Source organism: Nestor notabilis, unplaced genomic scaffold (genome assembly GCF_000696875.1).
Source record: "Nestor notabilis isolate BGI_N333 unplaced genomic scaffold, ASM69687v1 scaffold632, whole genome shotgun sequence".
Classification (NCBI taxonomy): Eukaryota; Metazoa; Chordata; class Aves; order Psittaciformes; family Psittacidae; genus Nestor; species Nestor notabilis.
In genome coordinates this window covers 204,443-212,735 of record NW_009918409.1, presented here as the reverse complement: position 1 = coordinate 212,735, position 8,293 = coordinate 204,443, and positions in this window count along the sequence as shown.

The following is an 8,293-nucleotide window of genomic DNA, read 5'->3' as shown; positions in this document are numbered from 1 at the left end:
CTGCTGAACTTGCACAAACAGATCTAAAACTCACAGAAGTTAGTCTGAACAGATCATAAGAGATTAAATTAGGTAAATTATCAAGTGTTGCTGATGTATCTCTTTGCTTATCCTACTATGTAGCTGGGAATGCTCAGATCATGCTAAAGTATCTTTTTCTTATGTTTACATGTAGCTGTGATCCTTATATATTTTTGCACTGGGTAGCTGAAAGTGGTGTTGTAGACTTCACAGACACTGAATCCAGAATGCTTGTAGATTCCCATGCAACATGTGCATATGTATGTACAATTCTGCATTGAAGTAAGAGTCCTGCTGATAAGGGCAGGCCTTAAATGCATTGTCTCTGCTGTGCTGTTACCTAATGAAATTGCCTGTAAACTTCAGCATAGTGGTTTTGCTTATCCACAGGTTTTGGCATTTCAGTAAATCAATCAACTTTCTACTTAAAGCATTCTGAGCCATGTCCTCTTTTTGGTCAGCTTCTGTAGTGGCGAAGATAAACTAAATCCTGCTATTCAGCCCATGATACTGTGGTGGCAGTTCCCTTTGAGCCTGTTGGCGATAGGAGTGTTTGCTTTAGAGCTCTACATCATATTGGAATCTATGGAGAGCCATTCTTTGCCTGACAGGAGATTTATAAAAGGCAGCATTAGCTGCAGCTTCCAGTCAATATGTTTCCTTCTCATTGACACAAAATACCTAATAGTTTTGAAATATTTAAATACAATGCTCCCTTTAAAAAAATCATTAATATTTCTATTGCTGCTGGAGGTGATAATCTAATGAAAATAGGTTTGAACAGAACAGCAGGACCTGGCTGAAATTACTGCTTAATTTTCTCCATTAAACTGGAAGTAGCAGAACAGAAAAAGGGGAATGTGTGTTTATATTATTTGGAGAAAGATAAATGCCCTCAGTTCCACTTCAAAATACCTATCTTTCCTGAAGTCAGGACCCTGTATCCCAGCAGAGTCATTGTTTTGTTTCTTGAAGGACTCCATAAGCTTTTAGGTTTCTCAAAGGAGTCTTTACACACAGATGATGATGAAGAAAAGATAGCACTTTTCTGAAAGGGCAGAAACTTCCCTTTTTTCCCTCTTCCAAAGCAGATGGAGCAAATCTTTCCTTTGCTTTCCATGGGGTCTCATCAGTGGGTACTTTTAAGCTGTGTAGTAACAGACAAAGAAAACATGGTTCCATAAACTGGAAAGACAGCAGAAAGAAAGAAAACCAACAAGGTCTGTTAGTCTCTTGCATTTCTGTCTCTGCTTGAGGACTAGTATTTTTCTCATACACCAGGAAGTCCATGGATTCACAGAGTTTTATTCTGATGACTTTGGTTAATTTTTGGATTGGATTGTTCTAGAACCTAACATTTTAGAAGCAATTGGCAGTCCTGCCCTTTTTTTTACAAAATCCAAGATTTTAAACAAGATTGCCTTTTGCTTATTTATCTCAGTTTCACTCAGTGTTGCTTATTTCAATTTAGTTTTCTTTTTGGTCCAAATTTGTGTTGTGGTGGGCACTTGGGCACACTGCTGGTACACTTGAAACTGTTCTCATGGTCAAACCAAAGCTGAAATGGTGCACCAGGGCATAGCCTGGAGTGCTCTGCTTGCTGTGTGGCTGCTAGGTTCCCCTGCATGTGTGTGGCCTGCACCAGCCTGACAACTGGTGCAAATTTTACTGGTGGTAAAGATATATGTTCTATGATGGTGCTATCCTGGTTGTATGCTATGTGTCTAAGCTGATCTTAGTGGGCAGGGAAAGTGAACTGTAAAAGTAGTTACACAACTAAAGGCAGAGTCTCATAATTAAGGATTAGCATGAAAGACAAAGCCTTTTAACATCTTCCAGAGGAGCATAAAGCACGAGATAAGTCACGAGGCATAAACCCTTTTTTAATGGCTGTACTTAGCTTTATTCAGGTAAGCAGTCTTCTTAAATTACCACTTTCACAAATGTAAAGTTAAGTCCATACATGTGACCTAAATTATAAGCAAAACATATAATACCTAAAGTAATTTTAAGCCTCAGATTTTTTTTATTTTATTTTATTTTTTTTTTTTAGGACAGGAAAAAAGAGGACTCTGCAAATTATTTCTTTGGGTTGATTCTTAATTAAGCTTAATTTGTTTTCTGAAAAAACAAAGTAGGGGTTTTTTTGTCATTTTATGTTTGGATTTTTTTTTTAAATCTTTTTCTCAGTGGATTATCAAGATATTTCAAGGCTATTATGTGTTTTGATGAGTTTTATGTAAACTCTATATCTTACAGCCCACTGTGAACTGTGTTTAAAACCTCAGTACAAAAGTTACCAATGACCTTGCTATCCTGCTGCTAAGGTCTGAACTTACCTATGCTGCTCATTGTTTAGGAACCATTTAAACCAAATCCTGAGTTTTGGTGTCAAAGAAATCCAACAGATTTCTATTAACTCTAACATACTGTCTGAAGTTATTTGTTTGATGAAGTTTTTAAAGTCTACTTTAAAAGCAGAATATGAGATAAAGTTGAGAAATAGCAAATAGCGTCCACACTGGTATACGAATCTGATGTGTTATATGTAAGTATTTTTAGGCAAATTTTCATGGGAAATAAGACATTATATGGTGGTGCAGTTTGTCTGTAAGTTTCCTCCATTCCCTTCATAAATTTTGAATGGGGGCCAATTGTAACTTAATGAGACACGAGTAAGAATCCTACTTTGTTTAGTTTAATTTCAAAATTTGCTATAAGAGGGAGTGGAGAGATGTACGTTAGTCCTGCTGCTGAGGAAGAGACAATTCACCGGCTGGCCAGTCCCACTGGCAGCTTTAGACTGGTCTCAGTCTGGTAGAAGTGTCAGGAGAAAGCTGAAAAAAGTATGGAAATGGTAGAAAACAGAGGGGTGCCAGGAGCCAGATGATACAGATGAATCAGGAGCCAGACCTCATTAGATCTGTTTCTTGAGGGGGATTGGTGGTGCTTGATTATTTAAAAAATGGTATTAGAATGGATTGCTGCATAAAATAGGTGGGCAGAAGGAAAAGAGCAAATTCTCTTGTTTGCATGAAGCAGAACCCTGTTTCTAATTTTTTTTCTACATTTGTAAAAAAAGTCAGATTCTTCACTTTATTACAACCCCTGAAGCTGCCCTAAACTGTGCTGAGGATAGAGCCAGTATAAAACGTAGGCAGCCACAAACAATTTCTTTTTCTATTCTTGCCCATCTGTTCTCCTACTTGCTAATGCACAGTGTTTTCCAAGTCCACCCCCCAGATCAAGAGCAGTAATGAACATCACCTCTTTGTAAGAGAGAGAGCGAACATGTTGTCGTTAACACCACTTAGGGTCCTCCTGTTGTTTAGGCTTTCATTAACTCAAGTGCTGGCAGTACTGCCGTCAGGCAGACAATTTATACCTTATTACCAATATTGCTGTAAATGGCTGCTGAGGCTGAGAGCAGTGTGGTGGTTCTGAGGATGACAAGAAAGTATCACATCTTTTTCATGCTGCCTCAGCTGGCCCAAGTTGCCTGTTACAGGCTTCACTATTAACATTTGCCTCAGAGTGCATTAAAATTTCATCATTACATGACCAAAACAAACTTTTTTTCTTTCCCTTCCTACAAGAGAGCCTTGTGTTCTATTTGTCTTCCTCCTTATGTTAATTTATTTCTATTCTTCCCACTTGAGCTACCTCTGACTCGTGCTTTCTGGCCGTCCTACTGTGTGTGTTTGTACAGAGGCTGCTTTTTCTGTTGATACTGCTCATCTTACAACTGCTGAACAGCATCAGCAGTGCTAATTAAAGAGGATGGCGTGCAAAGGCAGTGTATGCTTTGCAGTGCCATGCGGCAGGTCTTACACACTGCCGTTAAGCACAACTATTTGCAGTGTGTTAGGTACCACTATCCAGAAAATGCACAAAGAGAAGCATACCATGAAAGCGAATAGTTTGGAATAGGTAACTTTAAAAACTATATATATATTTTCAGTATCTTTGAAGAAATTATGTTACTTATTGCTTGAAGAGTGACCCTGATGCTCCTTCAGGTTGCCAAGGCCTGGGGGATCTGTCCATGTTGGATGCTCAAGTCTGCAGCAAGAGTCGGGCGTGTTGGTCTTACCAACACGTCTTCTGAAGTATCTGTTCCTAGTCACATTTATTACTTACTTGTAGTTCAGCTCTTCGAAGCACCGAGAGCAGTCAGTGCTGATGCACCTCCCAAGCTGTTGCCCTAGCAGGCATTCAATACAATACACAACTTGAACTGTATTTTCTGAAGAAAATAGAACACAAACTGGGAACAGGTTGGAATTTTTTTAGGTTTTTTTTGTTTGGGCTGTAAAGCAGTGTGAAGTGTAAGATTTCAGAATGTTTTATTCTGTAAGGGAAATGCTGTAAGATTAAGCCAGTGGAAAATTAGAAGTCTGAAGATAAATTTGTATGAAATTGAGAATATAATTTAAGATTCTTTATGTGAGTGTTAGAAAAACCTTTATCACTGAATTGATCTAAAGAGTTCCGTGTAAGGCAGACAAATCTGGTAGGGACTAATGCAATATAAATTGTAAGTAATAATAACTACATCAAAAAGATAAAGGAAAATTTAAAATCCTATTTTAGAAAAAGCAGCCTGGTTATTTTAACCTGTAGTTCAGTGCAAGTGTTTGTCCTTGGTTTCTGACTTGTACCTGCATTTTTTTTAAAGAGTCCAAGCAAAATTTTATGTTTAGTACTCACCATCTCTCTGAATGGTTCCTCTGATTTCTTTTTAAAATCTAAGAATCATTTTATTTTGGTACACATGCAAATACCTATAGACTGATCAGTTACTGCTGGGTTTGAAATGGTCTGAGTAGTTTGAAAGAACTTTTGTGAAAAGGACCTGGAAGAATCATCAACCTAACTGGAAAATATACTAGGCAAGTTTAACGGTTTCAAGAAGAATCTTCTTTAGAATGCTTTCCTGATCTGGCATACATGGAAAATCAGCCAGAGCTCTGAATTCATACTACTGTCTCTTCCCCTATTTTGAATCAAAGCTTCATGTCTAGTTCAATAGGGTACAGTCATATTTATATCCATTACAAAATAATTTTCATCGACCAAGTAGTTTTTCTTTAGTAAATGTGACAAATTCATTTGGGCTTATAAATCTTTTCCTAATTAATCTCCGACAAATGGTCCAACTGGTTTTGACAAAGCTAGCCTATAAGATCATTCATCTTCCTGCATCATTAACAGGAGACTTTAAGTTTAGACTTTGAATATTGATTCAGTCACATAGCAAATGAATTAGTAATCAATCATAATGCAATCTCGATAAATATACTAACAGCTTGTTTAGAAAGCTGTATGCTGTTACAGTTGTGCTGTATTGTTTTTAAGTGGAAAGATTTTGGGCAAGCAATTCCAGCTTCAGTTAAAGTAAGCCTTTCTGTGTTTTCCATTTTAAGTAGCAACTGATATGCTAGTAATTGCTATAAAGCTGTGTCTTATGTAACTGTGTGCTGTGCAGTAAGTGAAGTCCCTGTTGTAGTTAAGAATCTTCTCTAACAGAAAAATAAAACACTCCTCCTGCTATCTTTGAAATGCTTATTCAATTTACAATATCTGTCATCAGGCATTAGAAAGAAGGCATTTATACAAGCTGCCACTAACCAGTTATGCTTGTGATATACCAGGAATCTCTAGAGAAATATGCTTGCTTATTATCACAAATTTGCATCTTTGAAAGACTGAATTTCACGATCACACAAAGCAGTGTAAGGATCCTGTATATTTATATCTACTGTTGACATTCCACATTTATTCTGAGTACACACTGATTCTCAGGGTATTTTCATCAGTACCCTCATGGAGTGCTTTGAATCCATGTAAATAGATCAGTATCTCTCTCTTTTGACTGGTCTTGTCCTTTGTGTTGGATGAAACTGCTCCAAATACAAAGTTGTACAAGTTTTATCCAGATTCAAGCTTTTTTGGGGGAAAGATCTGGAAACCACCATCTAAAAGCAGCCTCCTTTGATGTCCTCACCTTCAGCTGTGGGAATAATAAACTCACTTATGTTGGCGCTATAGGTTTGAAAGCCTGATTCTGGCAGGGATAGGGATTCTCTGGGGTGCTGACAAATTGGGAGGGAGTACAGCAGCACTGGAGGAGTGAGAGATGTGTTGGAATTCGTCCCTTTGCAGGGTGTCAGCGGGACATACCTTTTCTTTGCTTTCCATGCTTGTTGTGAATGAGGTAAAGAATTCAGAAAAATGGATGCCTAAACCACTTCTTGTTTCCAGTAATATTCCCAGGGGAAAGTGCACAATTGGTCTACTAAATAGGCATGGACTAAGTTATTTAGACAGCATGTTTGTTATATTTTTAATTATCTTTTGATGCTTTAGATGCTTTAAATGACAAGAAGCATGTTTTTCTGTGATCTGTGGTGTGCATTGGTCTACATGTTCTTTTTACAGTGCTAATAATACCCTGTGTTGCTGCATGTATGGTCCTGTCTAGGTTAATTATATTAAAGGCTTGGGTGAAGCTACAGGAGTGGTCATATTTGGAAGAAAAAAAATCTGTATAATTTACAGACTTCTTCCTGGCATTGTCTACCATAGGAGACATCCAAAATACAACCTCTCTGGAGCAGCTATGTCTAAAGTAATGTCACAGTGAACTTGTGGCTCCAAGTTCTTATTTTTGAGGCATGAGTCTGCAGCGGGTGCTATGCCTGAGCAGGCATTGCACTGAGAAGCTGCAGTGTGCAGGAGTGCTGAAGTTGTGCTGGTCCATTAGTTAGTGTGCTACCTTGGTCTTTGTGGGCCAAATTAGACTCTTTTGAGATGTCCTCAGCCCTTTTGTGTGGTGTGCAATGAGTTATTATAGTATCTTATGCAAGTATGTCAGGGGTTAGCTGCTGACACTTACCTTCTGCTGTTAGGAACAGCATCAAAACCAAGCTACCCATTTTCTAGTTGCACTTACAGCCTATAAATCAAGTGTGCACTTTTTACCCAGCTGAGGTGTATTTTGGAAACCAGTCTACAGCCTGCAGTAACATCTAATGACCAGGTGCTGCCGTCCACACAATCACCACAATGCAAAATTCCTCTTTTAGAAGGAAACTGAAATAAACTCTCAGCCATTAAATAACCCTTGTTTTGTTTGTATTTTTTGCTCGAGGGCATGGATTCTCTCTGTTCTCCCTTAAATGTTGTAATGGCATGTTTCAAACATAAGCATGTAAAGCTGCTTCCCTCCCTCTTTTAATTACAGATCCTTCTAAAGAATATCCATGAGGAGTACCAAGTGTGAGTTTCTTATACATCCAAAATTTTCACTAAGGTTGAAGAATTGGTCTGAACATGAAGAATGATTTTGGAACGTGTTTATTTTTAGATCTGCTAGTGGACCCTACAAGCTAACTGAGTTAAAACCCTAAAAGATAAGAACTAGTTAAGCTGCTTATAAAGATTTTACTTTTGCTGTTCTGTTCCAGTGACTGTTTTGATGAAACATGAGAGCAGATAATTAACAGTAAAAGAACAATAAATCTGAGAATAATGAAAAAATAATTCATTATAATTCTATTACAGTTAGTCCAGACTCTTCCTATTTATTGTTCAACTGATTGGATTGAAGGCAATAACTGGATCCTATAGATAGTTTGTGAGAAGAGCTCCAGACTTTTTTTTTTTGTCTAAATATTTTCAGAACTATATTTAATGTAGTTTCATGGGAAAAGGGCTCCAAGTTCCTTCAGGCTGTTCAGAAAGTCCTTGATTCTTCTTATTTCATTATTCTAGTACATAAGGAATCAATTACTTTTCAGATCTGACTTGATCTTGGAAACAGTCAAATTATCAGTGTAAGACTGTCTTTTGGCAGGACAGGCCAGCTTCAGCTGGATTTGAATAATATAGCCAGGATTCACATCCAGAAAACCTATAGTGTGTAAATACCGTCTGGATTCCTATTAGCCCTGGCTACAATGCTGCAGAGAAATCCCTTTCTTTGTGGTGTTTGCTAGCTTAATTGTGAATAATGAAACCTGTTGTCTTAAATCTTGCTCTAGGTTGTCATTTCCACTGCTAAAATGTAAGCGTGTGAATGAGAAAGGCAAACCAATTACATTAATCAAAGACAACAGGTTTATTTATTCAGAAATGTGGGTGAGATGAATTGATTCAGAAATGTGGACTGGCTTGTTCCATGATATGACAGAAAACCGAAAGAGACCTGCACTTTCACAGTCACCAGCTTCAGTGTGGCCTTTTGAGAGTAAAAATCTGAAACAAGAAC